This window comes from Lepus europaeus, chromosome 10 (assembly GCF_033115175.1).
Source record: "Lepus europaeus isolate LE1 chromosome 10, mLepTim1.pri, whole genome shotgun sequence".
NCBI classification, from domain to species: domain Eukaryota; kingdom Metazoa; phylum Chordata; class Mammalia; order Lagomorpha; family Leporidae; genus Lepus; species Lepus europaeus.
The window spans coordinates 61,934,369-61,955,554 of record NC_084836.1 but is presented as its reverse complement, the minus strand read 5'-3'; positions in this window follow the sequence as shown (position 1 = coordinate 61,955,554).

Sequence of the window (21,186 nt, the reverse complement as noted above, 5' to 3'; positions counted from 1 at the left end):
CTGGTTCTGTGCTTACGGTATCCTTGACAGCACATGTGTGGAGTGTTCTCATGGGACTACAGCCCAGAAGAGATGAGAGTGATCTGCTCACGTACAGAAATACTCAAACATGGTTGGCATGGCTCAACTCACAGTTGCTGGATTTTCACTTGAGACAGGTCTGGAAATGTGTATTAATTGACTTTTTTTTCTCTCTCTCTTTTGCTCATTTCTGAAAGCTCTCATCTGTATCTTACAGCCAATGTAATGCATAAACTCTTCCAGGAGGAGAGGCAGTCCAGCCCAGGGTTTGAGTCTCAGCCACTTTTGTTCCAGTACAGTTGTATGCGAGTTGTACATTCAGGAAGATAATGCCCCCTTCCGGCCCTACCGCAGGATTCCAAGTGCTTTTTCCAGATGGCTGCATAGTTTCCACCCCACCAGAGGCTGGTGTCCTTCTCCACCCAGCAAAAGTGATGTCTACTTCATTCTGGAATGTTAGCTTGACATTTCTAATTATGACGATATTAAGAATCACACAACTGGAGATGTGCATGTAGAAGGCAAACTGTTCAGTAAATACTGCTCAGGAAAATTTTTCTTGGTCACTCATCCCAAGAAAAGGCATGTCCTATCTTTAATGTAAATAAAAAAAAATAAAGGAAGATTCAGTCACTTATTAAAATATTTGGCGGGTGGGATTCACTGTATTTATCTCTGAGCTAGGTGCTGGGAATGTGGAAATAAAGAAGACATCTTTCATTTCTCTGTAAATGTAAACAATCAATTATGAGGCAGGTGAAGAGGGCATGTCTCAGGACAACAAAGAGACAAGAGCAAACAACAGCTCTGGGGGTGGAGAATACAATAGGAAGGAAATCTTCAGAGAGAGAGAGAGAGAGAGAGAGAGAGAAAGGAGTTCAGGCTGAACATGGGAGGTCTGGGAGGCTTTTATTCATCTTATTGTCTCCCAAAGTGAAGGAAATTTACCTTTCCCAGTTTAACATTCATAGTCTCGAATACTCCATAAATGACCTCTTCTAGTTCCCATGTAGGTGTCTGATGTACGTGCACTATTTCCTCTTTTCATGTATGAGGAAACTGAAACTCAGGGACTATGTGAGTTGCTCATGGTCACATCACCAGTTACTGGAGAGACCAGAGCTACCAGTACTCCCTTGGCATCAATTCTTCTGCCTTTTCCACCAACACACTGCCTCTATTTGATAGTATTTTTGCTTCACAACCATACCTGTTCATGACTTAATGTGCATTTGCAGCTGATTAGTCAATTTGATTTTTGCTAATCCCGATGGTAGGGAATTTCCCCTTACTTTTGATTACGAGTATCCCAGAGAGGAACAAAGAGCAGCCATGTGAGTGGTGACGTTGACTGAGCAATGACTAAGGCTGAGCGCCACAGTCAGTACTTCAGTGGTTTGCCTCACAATGATCCCATGGTGCAGCTACTTTGCTTTGATTTTAGAGGTATGCATACTGAGTCTTGGAGTGATTGAGTAACTTGCCCAACAGTGCCTGATTAGCTTAAGGAAGTGCTTCTATTCAGTGTGGCTGCAAGATTTCAGAGCTCAGGGAACTTTACTACTATGTTCTAATACCTGATAAGACAAATCTAGCCCACCCAATGACTGTCAATAATTAATAAAACAGATGATCCAAACAATCTGGAGACCTTTCCAGACTTTTTCAAAATATAAAATTATTTTACTGGGGATGGGATCCAAGTAAAACAGGAAATTTGTTTATTTCAAATACCTCTTATATACATAGCCTGAAGATAAAAATACATGATTTTTAGTTTTTTGCATGAAACAAAGTTTGTGTATCACAAATGAAGGACTGGGAAGGGCTATTTTATCTTGGCAACACTGAATAAACTCTCTTGTACTCTTGCATTTTGACTGACCTGTCACATGTGGTCAGGTATGGAATTTTCCATTTGTGGCATCATGTTGAAAGTCAAAAAGTTTCAATTTCAGAGCACTTTGGATTTTGTATTTTTTGGATTAAGGTCGCTGAACCTGTATTTAAGCATAAGATGATTTAACAGCTTATTTATGCATAATACACTTGCATATTAATGATGGCTTCCTGCATAGCAAGACTGTATGTCCAAGTATTTAGTTTTACATCCTCTCCGACCACACGGTCAGAGAAGTGCTTTCCAAACATGCAGCATGTACTGCTCCTATTGAGTTGGGATATTTTCTAGATTAGAGTGAAGAACTAGGAAAATCCATTTCTTCAACAAATTCAAATCTATAATTTCTCAATCAGCGGCTTCTGGATTTTTCTCTCCAAGTGTTTAGGAAAAAGAAGAGAAGGGGTAGGAGAGAGAGAGATTTTAGCTGCCAGATTGCTCCCCAGAAATCCAGGGCTGTACTAGGATGAAGCTAGCCAGGAACTCTGTCCAGGTCTTCTGCACGGATGGCCAGCACCCAAGCACTTGAGCCATCATCTGCTGCTCCCCCAGGCACATTAGCAGGAGTCGGGTTTGGAAATGGAATAGCCTGGACTTGAAATGACACTCTGACGTAAGTGGTAGCTTAACGTGCTGCACACAATGCCCACCCCAACAATCCTTTTTTGATTCATGATTCAGAGTAGGGTTACTTGGAGTGCTAAATCAGGTTGTGATTTTCTAGTACAGGAACCATCTACTTGGTGTGGTAGAAATTAGTGATGAAAAGTAGTTCTGGAGAAGTGATCATTAGTGCAGCAAAAGCTCTGGTGTACATAGCACATGGTTCAGGCAGTGGCATAATTATTTCAACATTGGATTTTCTCTTGCAGGCCTGATTTTCCTAATAGCCAAATTATTAATGACATTCACTAACAAAGATCATTTTGGGAGTCAGTGTAGCATGAAATGGACATGTTGGCCAAGTTTACTTAATAGTGGTAAAATGCCCACATTCATAATCACTTATAAGATTCTAGAGAATTTGAGTATGTTTACAGTTACAGCAGGATACGACATGAATTGGATATTATATAGGAGGGCTATCTGTTCCAATTATTTTTTTTTTTCTGTGCATCTATTAGACTGGTTAATATTTTAGGGCTGGTCGGTTCTTGAAGAATGTTTTTAGAAAAGTGTATGGAATACAAACTTAAGTTTGCTCCTCCAAGAAAAATGTGTATTTATTTAAAATAAACCTAAACAGCTGGTGAAAGAGCTGCTTAGAAGTTGTGTTTACTTTAAAATCATAATTTTAAAATAACACATGAAAATAATTACTGTTGATTTCAGTTTAGCCCTTTTGTAATTGCAGCATTATATTTTATTGCCATTATATGAGACTAATATTTAGAGTTATCTTGACACAGAAATATGTATTTTATTTTCTAAATTTTATTTATTTTTTGAAGGTCTATTTATTCAAAAGTCAGAATAACAGAGAGGAAGAGACTGAGAGAGATATTACACCTTTAGTTCAGGACCATGACCACAACCACCACATCTGGTTTCTCCTGGGTCACCTCCATAGGTGGCAGGGCCCCAAGCACTTGGACCATCATCCTCTGCCTTCCAAGGCACATTAGCAGGAAGCTGGATCAGAAATGGAGTAGCTGTGAGTTGAACCAGCACTGTGATATGGGATGCTAGCATAGCCCCCCAAAACATTGCTGTGCTACAGTGCTGACACCAAAAACATACATTTTAAGTGCTTTTTAACATGGGTGGAGTTTATGCTGGGAGAAGGATAAACAATAATTAGAAACCTGTGATAAGCAAAGAGAAACCTCTTGCATTGCATGTGATCTCTGAATTATTCTGCTCTATTCTTCTACAGACACAGGAAGTTCTGTGTCACATAAGATTACTAAGGTCAGACAGTCTTACATCTTGAGGGAAAATTATGTAGTCTGAGACTGACAGAGAACGGAGTTATCTTTGATTGTCCCTCAAGGTCACCTCTAATTCACTCTTTTATAATTAGCCATCTCCTGTCTTATGCCAATTATCTTGTCCAAATCCTTCAAGAACCCATATTGCTGCTTTCAGAGGAGTGACATACATTAAGACTGTCATGCCCTCGTGAACAAGTTGCAAACCAAAACAAATGTTATTTAATAAAAACAAACTTATTTTACATCTTCTGTCACTGGACTTAATTGGGTGGTGAGGTGACTTCCAGGGGAGATTTTGCCGACATATCCAGGGAAAGTGAAACACGTGAGTCCTCTTACTTGGAATGAGATGGAAAAGATACGCTTTTACACAGAAAGTAATTTACCAGTCATTTCCAGAATCCATTTCTTTTCAGATATTGCTACTAGGCAGAGTCTCGTTTCTCTTACTTCATCCTAAAGTGAGATTTCAACAGTGTGGTAGCATCATAATTCACTGGCGAGAGTTCTAACAGTGTCCCTAGGGTCAGCGTGTACACAGGTACAGTAAAGTCATTCCAGCGGTGATTAGTCAATGAAAGTTTAAGATACAACAGTGTGCACAGGTATCCATTCTTGTGGTGATTAGTCAATGTAAGTTTAGGATACAACAGCACAGTGACAACAACAGCAAGAAAATGGGATTATGTACATCATCCAGTCACAGACACAAAGTATTAAAATAGTAATGGCAAATACTCAGCACAAAAATCTCAAAGTCCTGGTGCAAAGAAAAAATAACAAGGTGTCAATGGGATTCTTTGAAACTTAGTCTCCAAACTGATTTTTTTGGGGGTGGTTTGTTTTGGAGGAAAACTGTCTTTTCCCTCTATTCATCTTAGGTTCATTGGCTCAGGTCCCTATAATAAAAGACAACTTAATAAAAGAAAAACATACACATTTATTTAATATTTTCTATGATAAGGAAACCTTCATAGGAAATGAGGACCTGAAAAAACAGTTTATCTTGGGAGTTTTTAGAGTAGATTCAATGTAGGATGGAAAATCATCAGAAAACGTAAGACAACAACAAAGAGGATGAGCTGAGGGTGATTGACCAGGGAAACACAAAAAGACTCTGCTGTTCAGATTCCATTCAGAGTCTCTGGGTCCTTGTGTCTCCAGAGGTAAGGATGCGTCTTTCCTCTAGGGACCGCTCATGTGAGAGTCTTATGAGCGGCTTTGCAGGAGAAAGGCAGGAGGAGGTTGAGAGACCTTCCCGCACAGCTGTTTCACACATACCTGCAGCTTAAAATATTCTACAGGCTCAGGTGCTATATTTCGGAGTAGCTTGTCTTGACCCTGTCAATTCTATTTTCCTTAATGTGATGGAGTTTTTTAGTTTGTTTTACTGTTGAGCCAGAAAAAAATCTTTATATCTTAAATTACCAGTTGTAATATTTTATTCATAAACTGAATAGAATTTTTAATTGAAAAATGAAATCTTAGCCATCCATTAGCCCAGTTTCTCTGGTAATGGTATATCATCACCATTACCCAGAATTTCATGTAGGTAAACATGTACACTGATGTGTTTATAGGTATGAATATTAAGTTGTAGCTTACATGTATATGTATCTACATACATGTTGTGGTGCTTCATTTCTGAAGATTCAGGGCCTTTTCAGTAGGTCTGCAGAACGGCAAAGTAGCCATGTTCGGAAATCATGGATGTCGTAAGTTCATAACTTTGCATGTGAGGCAACATGAGTGCTGTGTAGACTGACCAACCTATCAATTGTCCCCTATCCAGGAGGTAGCAGTCAGCAAAAAAAAAACAGGATTCCTCACTCTTCACCTTTCCCATTCATACAACTTTCTTCTTTAAGATGTTATGAGGAATTGCCAAACCCTTGAATATCCACCACGTCTCTCATAGCCCTCTCTTTTCCTTGTCTAATGATGAATTATTTATATTGCTGATTCTCTATTTAGTCTTTAAAGGTAACCTGATATTTTATTTATACATAACAATAAAACTGTTAACATTTGGTTCTTTTGATTTGAAATGATTTTCACATGTTTTCTTAGTTCTTTTGTTAGGAGTTATCTTCTAACGCTATTCTATCTGCTATTTTTCACTTCAAAGTTAAACTATTTAAATCAAGAAAAATGAATTGTTTATTGAACTCACTTGCTCAACAATTTCAGAAAAGTTGGCCAATGAATTGTTTGTTGGGAGAGCTCTGTCTTTTCTTCCTTTCTTTCTCTTTCTTCCCCTTTTTAATCCCTAAAGGAAATAGCAGATGTGAATAGCTGAAATGTAATATAATGTGCTGACTTGTTTGCCTGCTGTGTGTCTTACTGCCCTCTTTTGGATAAGATGAGATCTGCTCTGTTATGTTAGATTGTCTTGCCCTCTAGTGTATAAATGGTATAGTGAGGAGGACACTGGAAAAGGTATGAAGGATCAACTAATTACTAGTTTACTTCTAAATAACAAAATTCAACCAAAAATTTGCTTTAATAAGAACTCAAATTTAAGCCATAACAGCTTGACTGTCTTCCAAATTTCATTTATAAATAAATCAACAGGATTATTATGATGTTATATTAATGTGTTGTTACGTAAATAATATGAAATTTATGGCTACTTTTTGCACATAATTCGATTTTCTCTTGTTTAATTGGGAATTTCTAATTGGCCATTTAAAACATGGAATTTCTTGAACCAGAATGAATTTTTTCACTCTGGCTGAAATTCCACAAATAGCAGCCCTTTTAAATTAAAAGTCTCATTATTTTAAAAATTAAATTTACTTATTTGTGAGACAGAGAAAGTGAGAATCACAGTGAGAAAAAGAGAAAGAGAGACAGACAGGGTTAGAGTTCCCACCCTTGAATCCACGTAACAGCCAGGGCGGGGCCAGATCAAAGTCAGGAGCCAGGAACTTAATTTAGGTCTCTCATTTGGGTGACAAGGACCCAAGGATTGAGCCATCACCAGCATCTTCCAGACTGTGCATTAGCAGGAAGCTGAAACCAGAAGCAGAACCAGGAGACCAATCCAGACACTCTGATATGAGATGCAGGCATCCTGAGGTCTTAATTGCTAGGCCAAACACCTGTATCCAAATATGTGTGTGTATGTGTGTGTGTAACAGATTTTAAATATATATATATATATATATATATTTTAAAGATGTATTTATTTACTTGAAAGGCAGAGTTAGAGAGAGTGGAGGAGACACTGAGAGAGAGGGAGAGAGAGCTCTTCCTTCTGCTGGTTCACTCCCCAGATGGCTGCCAATGGCTGGAGCTGGGCCCATCCAAAGTCAGAAATCAGGAGTTCTTCCAGGTCTCCCATCTGCATACAGAGATCCCAGCACTTGGGGGCATCTTCCACTGCTTTCTCAGGCCATTAGCAGGGAACTGGATCAGAAGTGGAGCAGCTGAGCTGTGAGCCGGCGTCCATATGGGATGCCAGTGCCGCAGAGGCTTAATCTGCTACATCATAGTACCAGTCCCTGTATATTTTATATATACAGTTTTCAGAGCATAATGAAACTTTCCACCCTTCTCTCCCTTTCTCCTCCTTCCTGTCTTATTTTTCTTTTAATCTTTACAATGACATATTTTCAATTTACTTTATAATTACAAGCCAGACTTGGTTTTTAAACATTTTTTTAATTTTAATTTTTAGTGAGTTTTTTTTAATAATTTTTTTTATTTGACAGGTAGAGAGAGAGAGAGACAGAGAGGACAGAGAGAAAGGTCTTCCTTCCGTTGGTTCACTCCTCAAATGGCCGCCACAGCCGGCGCTTTGCGGATCCAAAGCCAGGAGCCAGGTGCTTCTTCCTGGTCTCCCATGTGGGTGCAGGGCCATCCCCCAATGCTGTCCCAGGCCACAGAAGAGAGCTGGGCTGGAAGAGGAGCAACCAGGACTAAAACCCGGCGTCTATATGGGATGCTGGTGCTGCAGGCAGAGGATTAATCAAGTGAGCCACGGCCTCGGCCCCATAATTTTTAGCGAGTTTTTAACAGATTCAGGGTGATTGGTAAATACAATTCTAGAACATAATGAAATTTCCTTCCTTCCTCCTCCCTCTCCCTCACCATCTCTCCTCCAACTCTCCTTCCTTCTCCCTTTTTTTTTGTTTTAGTTTTTGAGATAACATATCTTAAATTTACATTACATTAAAAGGCTTTATACTTAACTGAATAAGAAGTTTAACAAGTAAAAAGCAAAAAGACCCTAGTTTAGTGGGAATATAACTAATGGTTATAAATAATAATTGAATGAAAAAAATAACAATTTCACCCATATATGGTAAATTTTAAAGTAATCACAGATCATTAAAACTATAGTAGCATAACTTTTTTAAAAAAAGAATCATTTATTTTTTGAAAGGCAGAGTTACAGAGAGGGAGAGCCAGAGGCAAAAAGAGAGAGAGGTCTTCCATCTGCTGGTTCACTCCCCCAAATAGCTGTGATGGCTGGAACCAGGCCAGTCTGAAGCCAGGAGCCAGTAGTGTCTTCTAGGTCTCTCACGTGGGTGCAGGGGTCAAAGGATTTAGGCCGTCTTCCACAGCTTTCCCAGGTGCATTAGCAGGGAGCTGCATAGGAAGTGGAGCAGCCAGGTCTGGAGCTGGTACCCATATGAGATGCCTCTCCTGCAGGTGGCAGCTTTACCCACTATGCCAAAGCTCAAGCGCCAGTAATATAACATTCTTAACCATTGGTTTGACAAAGGTATAAACAACATTTTACAAAACTATATTTGTAGCAGTACTGATAAACACATACATTTCTTTGTTTTTCCTTTCCTTCTCCTTCTCCATCTTCTTCTTCTTTTAAATTTTAGCTCCCATATATAAGGGACAAAATGCAGTGTATGTCATTCTGCCTCTGGCTTACTTCAATCAACATGAAGTCCCTTAGTTGGAATTCTACCATTCACAGCAAAATGGACACAGACTTACTTTTGAAGGAAAAAAGCCATTTGAAGGCTTAAAATATGAAAAATAAGTTTTACTTATAGTATATTTACCATGCTCTAAGCTTAATGTTTATAATCACCCATCTAATTAACTCACTTGAAATGAGCAAAACCTCTTTTTTTCAACTAAAATGATAAATCAAAAAAGACTCTTGCTATCTTGTTGGCTTCATAACTCAGAAGTGAATTCTGACAGCGTTGAATCTTGTTTCTAAAAAGAGTTCTTTTTCCTAGTTGTTCATCACCCCAAAGACCCCCTGCATGGCTCCTGTGAGGTGATTGTTTTTCCTTGCTTATCTCCTTTGTAAATCCTGCAGCATTCAGTAACTAATCACATGGATTTTTAATAAATTTTGCTTCCCGTCACCTCTTGTCTCTTTCTAACTCTTCTTCTTCTCTTGCTCCTTATGGTGTCCACGAAACCCCAGAGACCGCGCTATGTAAATCTCTCCCAGCAGAAGGTCAATCAACCATCTGCTGCCTTAAAATAAATTCAACAACTTCTTTTCCCAGGAGTGTAAGCATATTAAGCTTTTCTTGAATTTAAAATAGAGAATTTGGAGTGGATGTTGGGCCTAGTGGTTAAGACATAAGCCTGCATCCTGGATTGATCTATCTCTGTTCCTTACTCCAACTTTCATGTGAATATGGTGGTGTTGCCTCAACTACTTGTATCCGTGTCAGCCACATGGGGGACCCAGATTGAGTTCCTGACTCCTGGCAGGCCCAGGCCTGTGCCAGGATTTGGGGTGTGAACAAGTGCATGGGAGCACTCTATTTGTGTTTCTCAGTCTTTCTGCCTCTTAAATAAATAAAATAAATAATTTTTAAAAGACTTATTTATTTATTTGAAAGGCAGAGTTACAGAGAGAAAGAGAGAGAGAGAAAGAGGTATCTTTCATCTGCTGGTTCATCCCCAGATGGCTGTGATGGCTGGAGCTGGGCCAATCCAAAGCCAGGAGCTTCTTCTGGGTCTCTCACAAGGGGGCAGGGGCCCAAGCACTTGGGCCATCCTCTATTGCTTTCTCAGGCCCATTAGCAGGGAAGTGGAATGGAAGTGGAGCATCTGGGACTTGCAATGGCATTCATATGTGATACCACCTCCACAGGCAATGGCTTTACCTGCTATGCCACAGCACTGGGCCCAAAGGATTATTTTTAAAAAACTGAAGATTTTTCAGCTCATTCTCTAAAACTATTCTTCCATATACACCTGTATATATGCTCATATGTGTGTATGCACATATATATATATATATATGCACATACATACAACTATACATAAATGAGAAAGAATAGATTCTGTAGGAAAAAGAGTAGTTATTTCCAACCATGAAAGAGATTTCCAATGTTAGTATTTAAGTTCTTTCTTTAAACCAGTGAAAAGGATTTGGTCTTCTTGCTTTGTAAGACCCTATGCCTTAAAACAGCAAGGCGTATTTTCTTTTCTTGTATTCATTACATTTTTCTTTGCTCGTTTTTGCTCATATTGAAACTTGTAATTTGGACAGCAAACACCTGAGCTCTCCAATTAAGCTAAGAATTCCATCTTCATTGTTGGGACCAGCAGGGATGACACTCAGCCAGCTAGGGTTGAATGGGTAGTGCGGAGCTGGTATTTGTCCCAGGAGAGTGTTACACCTGTTCTGAAGAGCTGTGCTTATTACCTATCAGGAAGATCACCATGGGGCAGCAGACAGTTTTGATTTGTTCCCCCTGAAGCTTTGCACATGCTGGTTCCTCTTCCTACAGTCACCCAAATCTTCCTCCCTTAATACTATATTCTCAGCCTCATTGACCCTGGAAATTTACATATATGTTACTGGATGACTTCAAAACCCTGTGGGATAGAGAGGATCACAACCCCATTGGCATTCATTCTGTACTTCACAAGAACTCTTTTAAGGTGTCTATACTTGTTCAGCATATTAATGAGCACCAGGAAACTTTATATATAAACAGTTTTGAAATTTTAAAACAATTGTTAGACTTGTCTTGCATTTATATTTATTTACTTTTCTTTCTTTGTGGGAGATCACTTTTATGTTATGTTATGTTATGGATTCCAACTAGATCTTTTTTTAGAAAAAGATTTATTTGAAAGGCAGAGTTACAGAGAGGCAGAAGCAGGGAGAAAGAGAGAGAGATCTACCATTGGCTGGTTTACTTCCCAAATGGTCACAATGGTTGGAGCTAGGCCAATCTGAAGCCAGGAGCTTCTTCCAGGTCTCCCATGTGGGTGCAGGGGCCCAAGGACTTGGGCCATCTTCTACTGCTTTCCCAGGCCATAGCAGAAAGCTGGATTGGAAGTGGAGCAGCCAGGACTCAAACCGGTGCATACATGGGATGCTGGCCCTGCAGACAGCGGCTTTACCTGCTATGCCACAGCGCCAGCCCCGATCCTTTTCTAATTGTACCCTTTACTTCATATGTTCTATCTTTCTGTAAATCCTGGATTTTATTTTCATGTTTTCCTTCATCTTTTAACTAATTAATCTTCCAATTTTTAAAAAAAAATTCTAAAAAGCTGTTTCTTGTTCTCTGATTTTTTTCCCCTTTTTCATAGCATCCCATTTTTGTTTTGTGGGTAGCATATCTTGTTTAGTATCTTGGAAGAAGAATATTTGATTTTCAACAAATTCTCATCATTATTAAAAGGTTAATTAATTTATTTGAAAAGCAGAGAGAAAGAGAGAGAGAGAGAGAGAGAGAGAGAGAGAGACCTTCCCTCTGCTGGTTCACTCCCCAAATGGCTGCCACAGCCAGGCTTGGGCCAGGCTGAAGTCAGGAACCTGGAACTCTATGCTCCAGGACTCCCACATGGGTAGCAGGGGCCCAAGTACTCAATCCGTCTTCATTGCTCTCCCAGGTGTATTAGCAGGGAGCTAGATAGGAAGTGGAACGTCTGAGACTCAAACCAGTGTTCATATGGATGCCACGGTTTCAGGCAGTGACCTAACCTGTTCTACTACAACACCAATCCCAAAACCACCTGTTTCTATTGTTTTCTCTTTCATATTACAGAGATTCTCCAGTTCATGCTAAGCAGTTTTCCCATGAGTAAATTGGACACTGTGTATATGTGTAAAAACTTGGCAGGTTTCCTATTGGTGTGATTGGGTGGAAGCAGCCATTAAGAAAGCATCTTAATGCTAGAATGTGAGAGTTTTGCTTGACAGTCTTTTGAAAATTCAGAGATGCTCTAACCATGTGCAATTAAGTGATGCAGAGTCCAGTAGAGCAACCCCGTGATTTTTGGCCACTGCTAAGTGCCTGGCAGTGGCAGGGACTGCATCTGAGTGACTGGGAACCTGACTCAAACCACTCAGGAGTCTCCTTGAGTTTGCTGAATCTCTCTTGCCTCGTCTCCTGCAGCTGCCTTCCCAGATATTCCAGTCTGCAGTTCAGTGCTATTCCTGGCTCATCCTTTCCCCTTGGGTCTTCTTAAATGTATACTATTATTATCATTGCTGTGGACTTCACTCCTCACAATTTTGTTTGCAACCAACTTAATAGGAATAGGGATGGAAAGTGATGGATACTCCAGGTCAGAAGTCCAAAGAACAACTAAGAGAATCTAGACTGGCAGAGAGTAATACAGCAAAATATGTTTTAATTCCCTTTATATTCTTAATGCATACCTACTGAATGACTTATGCTATCTTTACTTAAATCCAATAATGTAATATTAGATTTAAAGCATTCTCAGAGGTTGTCTTCTCAAATTTCAACTTGGAGGTTGGAATTCCTTCAGTTACCATGCTGCACAACATGCTTCCAAAGTAGACTTGATCATCTTCACTACTTTATGCAGCAACAAGCATTGTTGGGGAATTCTGCTTTGTTAGAAGGCCCTTCTAATGTGGAGATGAATTCATACTCTGTCTTTGTTTCACCCACTAATTCTAACTTATCCTTTGAAAACATGTGCTTCAGTTGACTCTATAGACACTGGAAATTGTCTCTTAAAATGATCATACATATGCATAAGGACATTTTTCTGGAAAGAGTGTCCATCAGTTTCCCAATGTTCTCAATTTATAAATAAGCAAAAGGCTAAATGTCACTGGTCTCAAAATAGCACAGAGAAAAATGGCTTCCTTTAATTTCTGGCAGTACTCCAAGTATCTGAGAATAGTTATAATCCATTTTTTAATCTTTTTGATACTTACACAATGCAAGCTTCAGAGTCACTGAATAGCATAGAACTCTGGCTCTTAATAGGATTCAGATTTTGAAAAGCTCAATTTCTACTTTTTATAAACCTGTTCAGGCCCATACCCCTAACTAAAAGCAGGTTAATTAGTAAAACAAAACAATCAATTCAGGGCACTTGAAATGATAGGAACTAGCGGTTTATTATTTTTCTGAAGAAAGGAAATGGACAAAATGATACAAGGAATTCTTTTTATGATGTTTTATTTAACCAGCACACTTTTTAAAAAGATTTATTTTATTTATTTGAAAGACAGAGTTACAGAGAGAGGTAGAGACAGAGAGAGAGAGGTATTCCATCCGCTGGTTCACTCCCCAGATGGCCGCAATGGCTGGAGCTGTGCCAATCCGAAGCCAGGAGCCAGGAGCTTCCTCTGGGTCTCCCACGTGGGTGCAGGGGCCCAAGCACTTGGGCCATCTTCTACTGCTTTCCCAGGCCATAGCAGAGAGCTGGATTAGAAGAGGAACAGCCGAGACTAGAACCAGCACCCATATGGGATCCTGCGCTTCAGGCCAGGGCTTTAACCCACTGCGCCACAGTGCTGGCCCCAACCAGCACACTTGTAGTAATTTTTCAGTAATAATATATGGGAGCAAGGATCAAGGATGGAACTTTTGCCTTTATTGTTCACTTCTCAAAGGCCCACAATAGCCAGGTCTGAACCAGGAGAAAGCCAAGAGCTGGGACGTCAACACAGGTCTCCCACATGGCTAGCAGGAACCCAACCATCTGCGCACCGCTGCTTTCTCCCAGATTGTGCAGTAGCAGGAAGTTGCAATCAGGAGCAGAGCCAAGCTCAAACCCAGGCACTCTATTATGGGAGACAGCATGTCAACCAGTGTGATACCCACTGCACCAAATACCTTCTCCTTGAGCAGTTTTTAGAGAACATAACACTTTGGGGTTGGCATTGTGGCATATTGGGTAAAGCCACCTACCTGAGATGCCAGCATCCCATATACTGCTGGTTCATGTCTCTACTGTTCCACTTCTTACCCAGTTCCCTGCTAATGGCCTGGGAAAAGCAGCTGAAGATGGTCCAAGTGTTTGGGCCCCTGCCACCCATGTGGGAGACCTGAATGAAGCTCCTGAGTCCTGGCTTCAGTCTGGCTCAGACCTTACTGTTGCAGCCATGTAGGGAGTGAACTAGCAGGTGGAAGATTCTCTCTCTCCCTCTCTCTCTGTAATTCTTTCAAACAAATAAATAAATAAATAGATACATAAATCTTAAAAAAGAAAGCATACCCTTTTGTATAAAAGTATCTGAGTTCTCTGAAGAGCATCCAATCATCAGGATTTCATGAGAAATGTTGCTTGTTTTTAGATATATTATTTTACCTTTTTAAAATTAATTATGCTGTGATCATTATAGGTATAAATTAGAAAAATTAGATAAAACTAAAATTACATGAAATATCACTATCCAGGGTGTTAATATTAAGATTTTGGTGTATATGCTTTCAGAATAAAATGCATTCTTTGATCTTTTTATCAGTATATCACAAAGATCTTTTCATGAGAATATAGATAGCCCTATCTTTTTATTTTAGACTACAGCATAGTATCACATTGTGTGGATATACTGTAGTGCTAACCTGTCTAAATAGATGTTATGTTTCAATTTTTTGCTCCTATGAACAATATAATAATACAAAGCTTATTCCTATTTGATCGATACATGATATATATGCACATATATGTATGCAGGTATACATATATAATATCCCAAATATTCTCTTGAGTTAAATACAAGCTCCTATCTACAGTGAGCTTGGATTCCTTCCCTATCCCTCTTCTGCATACTCAGACTACACCAAGGTATCAAAGCCTATTTTGTTTATTCTCAGTCTTTTTTGGCAAATTGTGGTGAATGTCCTTATTTTTTGATAACTTTTTTGGTTGTGGTCTTACTGGAAAAAGATATTGATATCTAGAGATAATAACAGGTCAATATGAATGCTCCTGGTTCCTGAGACTGGTGATTTCATGAATAATAAGGGTGATAGCAAGAAGTCTGGGAGGATCTCATGGCTTTGAAATATGCTTTACTTGATAATTCAAAAAGATGAATTCAATCCACCTCTATAAAGAGAAAAATATATTCTCATAATCTTACAAGGATGGAAGATGTTGTACCAGCATCAATACCTATTATAGTAAATTCCCAATTTGTTTTCTCTAGGGGTGAAAAAAATTTAAAATAATGCAGAGAAAGAAAAGGTTACTGAATTCAGAGATAATACAAAACTTCATTTTGACCAATAGTTTATGTGAATCTTTCCTATCTCATATTTTCCCCAATAAATTATTTAACAATAAATTTTTAAAGATTATTTATTTATTTACCTGAGAGGTAGAGCTGCAGAGAGAGGGAGAGAGAGAGAAATATCCTCCTTCTGCTGGTTCACTCCCCAAATGGCTGCAATCTGAAGCCAGGAGTCAGGAGCTTCCTCTGTGTCTCCCATGCATGTGCAGAGGCCCCAGCACTTGGATCATCCCCCACTGCCTTCCCAGGTGACAGGCAGAGAGCTGGATCAGAAGAGGAGCAGCCGGCACACAAATTGCTGCCCACATGGGATGCCAGGCATGCAGGCAGTCCTCGTTCACAACACCACAGTCCTGGCCCCACAACAAATTATTTAAAATAAAATTAAAAAAGAAAACGGGGCAGGGGGCTGCTCTGTGGTGCAGTAGGTTAATCCTCCTGCCTGCGGCACCAAGTGCTTGGGCCCTGCACCTGCATGGGAGACTGGGAAGAAGCACCTGGCTCCTGGCTTTGGATCAGTGCAGCTCCAGCCATTGCGGTCATCTGGGGAGTGAACCAACAGAAGTAAGACCTTTCTGTCTGTCTCTACCTCTCACTGTCTGTAACTCTATCTCTCAAATAAATAAAATCTTTAAAAAAAAAAAAAGAAAATAGGTGCTGGTGCTGTGGCATAACAGGTTAAGCTTCCTCTTGTGATTCCAGCATCCCATATGGACACTGGTTCGAGACCCAGATGCCCCACTTCCAAGCCAGCTCCCTGTTAATGCTCCTGAGAAAACAGAAGAAGATGGCTCAAGTGCTTGGGGTCCCTGCCGACCACAGGGAGACAAGGATGAACAATCTCCTGGGTCCTGTCTTCGGCTCTGGCCCAGAAGTTTGGCAACCTGGATACAGATCAAAATGTAAAAAACAAAAAATGGACAAATAGAAAAGGTTCAGAAAGATTAGTTTTTTTTTTTTTAAATAGCAATCAATCATTTTATTAATGGTTTTGAAAAATACAAATGAAATGACATACAATGCAAAATACATGTAAAATTGAAGCATAGTCTTTCTAAAAATTAACATTTATTTGAAAGGCAGGGTTACAGAGAGGCAGAGGCAGAGAGAGAGAGAGAGGTCCTCCATCCATTAGTTCAGTCCCCAGATAGCACAGGCCGGAGATGTGTTGATCCAAATCCAGGAGCCGGGAACTTCTTCCAGGTTGCCCACGTAGGGGCAGGGGCCCAAGGACTTGGGCCACCCTCTACTGCCCCCCCCCCGGCAAGATCAGTTTTTAAAACTAACATAGAATTTCAATTTTCAATGGAAGAGTCAAGACTAGAATTAAACATTAATTACCAAAAGTCCCAACAATACAGAAAGAGAATATAAAGTTAAATAATATCACTTTTGTGATTTATAAAAGGACTAAAATTTAAACAATGCTATAAGGATGGATATATTTTAAACATTCAAGAGAGGAATGATATCTGAAGAAAACTATCGTGTTCTTCCTATGGAGTCTGTTTATGCATAAAACTTAACAACATGAAGGTTGATTATGGATGTGCAAAGTGAAAGATTTCTACTGGTAATAATTCTCTATGCTGAACTTACAGAAGGGCAGTTTTGGAGGCTAAACTATACAGGTTATTCGTGTTTATCAGAAAAAATAGTGAGAAATGAAATAACCACCAGGGGAGTTGGTTCTTGGGCTTAAAAGTAATAATTTATCAATTTTCTTTCAACATTTTGGAAGTAGCTTTAAATATTCAGCTTTGTATTTACAGAAATTTGCAGTTGAGCTCTTCCTTTAAAATTTTTATTTATATGGGAACCAGAAAGGGAAAGAAGAGAGACAGGGACAAAGGGAGACTATTTCTATCCACCGATTCGCTCTCCAAATGCCTGCAATGGCGTGGGTCGGGCCAAGCTAAAACTGAGTGCTAGGAATTCAGTCCTGTCTCCTACAGCAGTGCCAGAAGCAGAACCACCTGAGCCATCACTGCTGCCCAGGCTCCGCATTAGCAGGGAACTGGAATCAGGAGCTGGAGTTGGGATTGAACCCAAGAATTCTAATATGGGACATAGGTGTCTTAACTACTGGGCTGAACATTCATTTCTGAACTTCTGACTTATTTTTTACTTTGGTTTAGAATCATGAAATGTCCCTCTGATAATGCAATATGTCCTGAAATTCATGGCTATTGGTGTATACAGTAGAATAAATCCCTGTTTGTCTCCTCTCTTGTCCTCTCCCAGAAGCCATCTAGAGTCAGTATGTGAGTTAAGAGTAGTGTGAGGTGTGAAACTATATATATGCATATATATTTATAATTGCTGGATTGTTATTATCTGACAGTTATAGAGATGGGCTATAAAATTGTTAACAGCATAGGGCTTTATGTTATCAGGAAAATTTTGGAATAAAGAAAGCTAGAAATAATAGGAGTGTTAGTTATGGAAACATGGGTGTGAATTCTTATACATTATGAGAATATATTTTAGAAAGTCTTTGGGGCCTAAACCCAAAGAAAAGTAAAATTAGATTTAATTAATATATTAATTTGTTCAATCATTAAATAAATGTTGCATGAATACCTACTACATGTAAGTCTTATGCTAGGCCCTGTAGGTAAAATAAAGATGAATAAAACATGCATATTGCCTGGAGGAATTCACAGTCAGGGTCTAGCGAGCAGTAATAAAAATCTAAGTACATGAAGAGAGGGATTTGTGTGATCAATGTGGTGGGAATTAAAGCCTGGTAGGCCATCTAGCCACAATGGTTGAATTATTGATTTTTACCTTATCTTATTCCAGAAAGAATGTTTTAGGAACGAGATAGACACAATGAAACAAATATGGAATTTGGGGAGTTAAGGAAAAAGAAAAAAGCAACACTTATAAAAGTGGACATGAATATGCACCTTTCTTCCCAAAAGATAAACTATAACCCAACCAACTCTGAAGCAAGGACAGACAAAGAAAACACAAAAGATTAGTAGAATGTTGATTTCTTTCAGACAGAAGAAAAGGGCAAATGCTTCTGTTTTAAGTATTGTTAAAGTTACTCACTGAGGCTTTGAAAAATTAAATATCACCTCTCAGTAGGAAATATTATCCATAAATGTGCTTTAAGCTCTTCAAAAGACCATGCGTGGCACCTACTCTTTGCTATATTTTATTTTTATGATTTTTCACATCATTTTGTTACTTATTGTCAAATCTCCATGGCATTAAAAGCAGAAAATGAAAAGAGATGAAAAGTTAAAATGTTATTTTCTTACAGGTTCAGCAGAGACTTGATGAAAAAAATTGTATTTTGGCATCATCTTGACTCTTGAAGTTACTCCCAGATTAGCTACAAATTTGTTCTATGACCTGAGGCTTTGAAACACCACAGAGCTCTACAATAATTTGCTGTCAGAGCTGACAAACTTGTTATTCCCTTTTCCCAGGTGTTCTATGACCAAATTATCAACAACAGGACATTGCTTCAGCCTCAAGTGTTGGAATATGTTCTAGATTAGAAAACCCGGATATTCATTTTGTCATTTAGCTGAAAAGTATAGAGTACATATCAGAATGATGGAGTTTGTTCAACACATCCATTCATTTATCCATCCTTACTTTTATTCTATTTAGTTCTACTTATAAAAGAAACTGCCACCTACTGGATATGGGTTATGAAAGATCATATGCATGTATTAGCACAGAAATACCATCATTAGAAGTTGGTTCAAAGTAGTCATATAAGAAAAAGAATGTTAAATTTTAACTAACAATTGCATATATTTGATTAAAATTTTTACTAACAAACACTGAATGAAAATTATTTTTTAATTTCTATTTAAATATTTAGAAATAAAGATTCCTCCTTTTTGTTGTCATATAGTTTTAAATTCCCATTTACTGTTTGCTGATACTATGGAATAATTAAGCATTCTCTTATGTTATCTATTTAAGAAGAGACTAATGATTTTGTTTGCTCCCATTTTCTAATATAACAAATTCACATATTAAACTTATCTTATTAAAGATACTAACAACTCTTATAACCTAGATGCTAGTAATCAAAAGCAGTCAAAGTTGAGAAAGCGGAAGAAACTCCCCTCATACAAATATAATCAATGAATTTCATTAACCTGAAGTCAGCATTTAGGGTTTAAGTGGTTGGTTCTCTACATTGGCATATTGTAAATTTATGTCTCTATTATGTATTCTGTAGAATACTGATTATTCATAAAGAATGTTCATTCACCCCCTTGCTTTCAGATGAACTTGTGTATATATTTATGAGGATCTATACAAAAATAGCTCCATTTGTACTTAGTTTCATCAGCCACATTTCAAGTGCTACATGACTTAATGTCTACTCTATTAAACAGTTGGAATTATAAAATATTTCCATCATTGCAGAAAATGCTGATAGACGTAAATGCTTGTACTGCAATATTCACCCCATTTCCCCTTGTTTAACTCATAAAAATGCACCATCAAGTTATATTTAATAAGTTCTGGGATTCTACCACACAGTAGAATGACTATAGATAATAGTAATGTAGTAAGTATTTCTCTATAAAAAATAGAATATAGGATTTTGGATGTTTTTACTATAAAGAAGTGCTAAAAAATTTTAAAAATATTGAGTTGAAGACATATTCTTAATTTGGTCTGGCTTTTAATCTCAGTGTTGGCACTTACTGGACAATTATCAACATGATCATGAAAGTAACTGGAGGACAATGATGATAAGATTGATGCAAAGCAACAATTTGTAAGCAAATAAGTACAAGCTACCCCCTATATGCTAGATACCATTGAATCATTGGCACAGGCTCCCCATTGTAAGAAGCCTATCTTGGTCTCTAGCCAGGGGAAAGAGAAAATAAATATTTAATCATATAAGAAAACACAGTTTAGGTGTTTGTATACAAGGACAAACGTGAAGTTGGATAATATTATAGAAATTAGAGAGTAGATTATGGGTAGCAATATTAATGAAGGCTCTCTGACTAATCAGTTGAATGATAACAATTTGATAGAATTAAAAAAGATCTCTGGGAAAAGAGTACTTGAAGTAAATAAAACAGTAGATATAAAGGCCCAAGACAGAAAATAACTTAAACATATTTATAACAGACTGAAGGCCAATGTGACTGAAGATGAGAGAAAAGATAAGGAGGGAAATGGGCTCAGAGAAGTCAGCATATTAATTTGGGTTCTCTTTTGGTTGCAGCAAGAATTCATTGAGGAATGTTTAATAGACTAGTGACATGAGACTTTTAAACAGAATTGTATCATACAGACTTTTAAAAACTCACAAATAAAATAACTCATAATCCATTCAACTATTTACCTATTAAAGAGTATGAACAATAGAAATAACTCTACATCTATTTGCTGAACTCTTTACTTCGTGTAGGATTAATTTTTTGAGCATAAAATAAACTGAAAGTAGATCATTATAAAAATTAAGAGAGGGGATAGGAAAGGAAGGAAGAGAAAGGGTAGGAGTGTGGGAGGGAGGGAGGGTAGGGTGAGAACTATCATTATGTTCCTAAATCTGTATATATGAAATACATGAGATTTGTGTACCTTAAATAAAATAAAATAAAAATTAACTTCATTAAATAATCTTACTAAAAATTCTGTTAAAAAAGAAAGTATTGTTATTCTTCGCCATGATCAATAATTTTATAGATTTCTAGGATACAGCAAAAGAAGCTTTGCCTGATATTCCCCAGGAATAAACTTCTTTTCCATGCCACTTAGTGGACTTCTTAGTTAGCAATCTTGGTGAGTGGAGAAAGTAGCTGGGGAATGGAGTGGTGAATTGAGGATAGACAAACAGATTGCACTTCCCACTAAAATGCACATAAGAT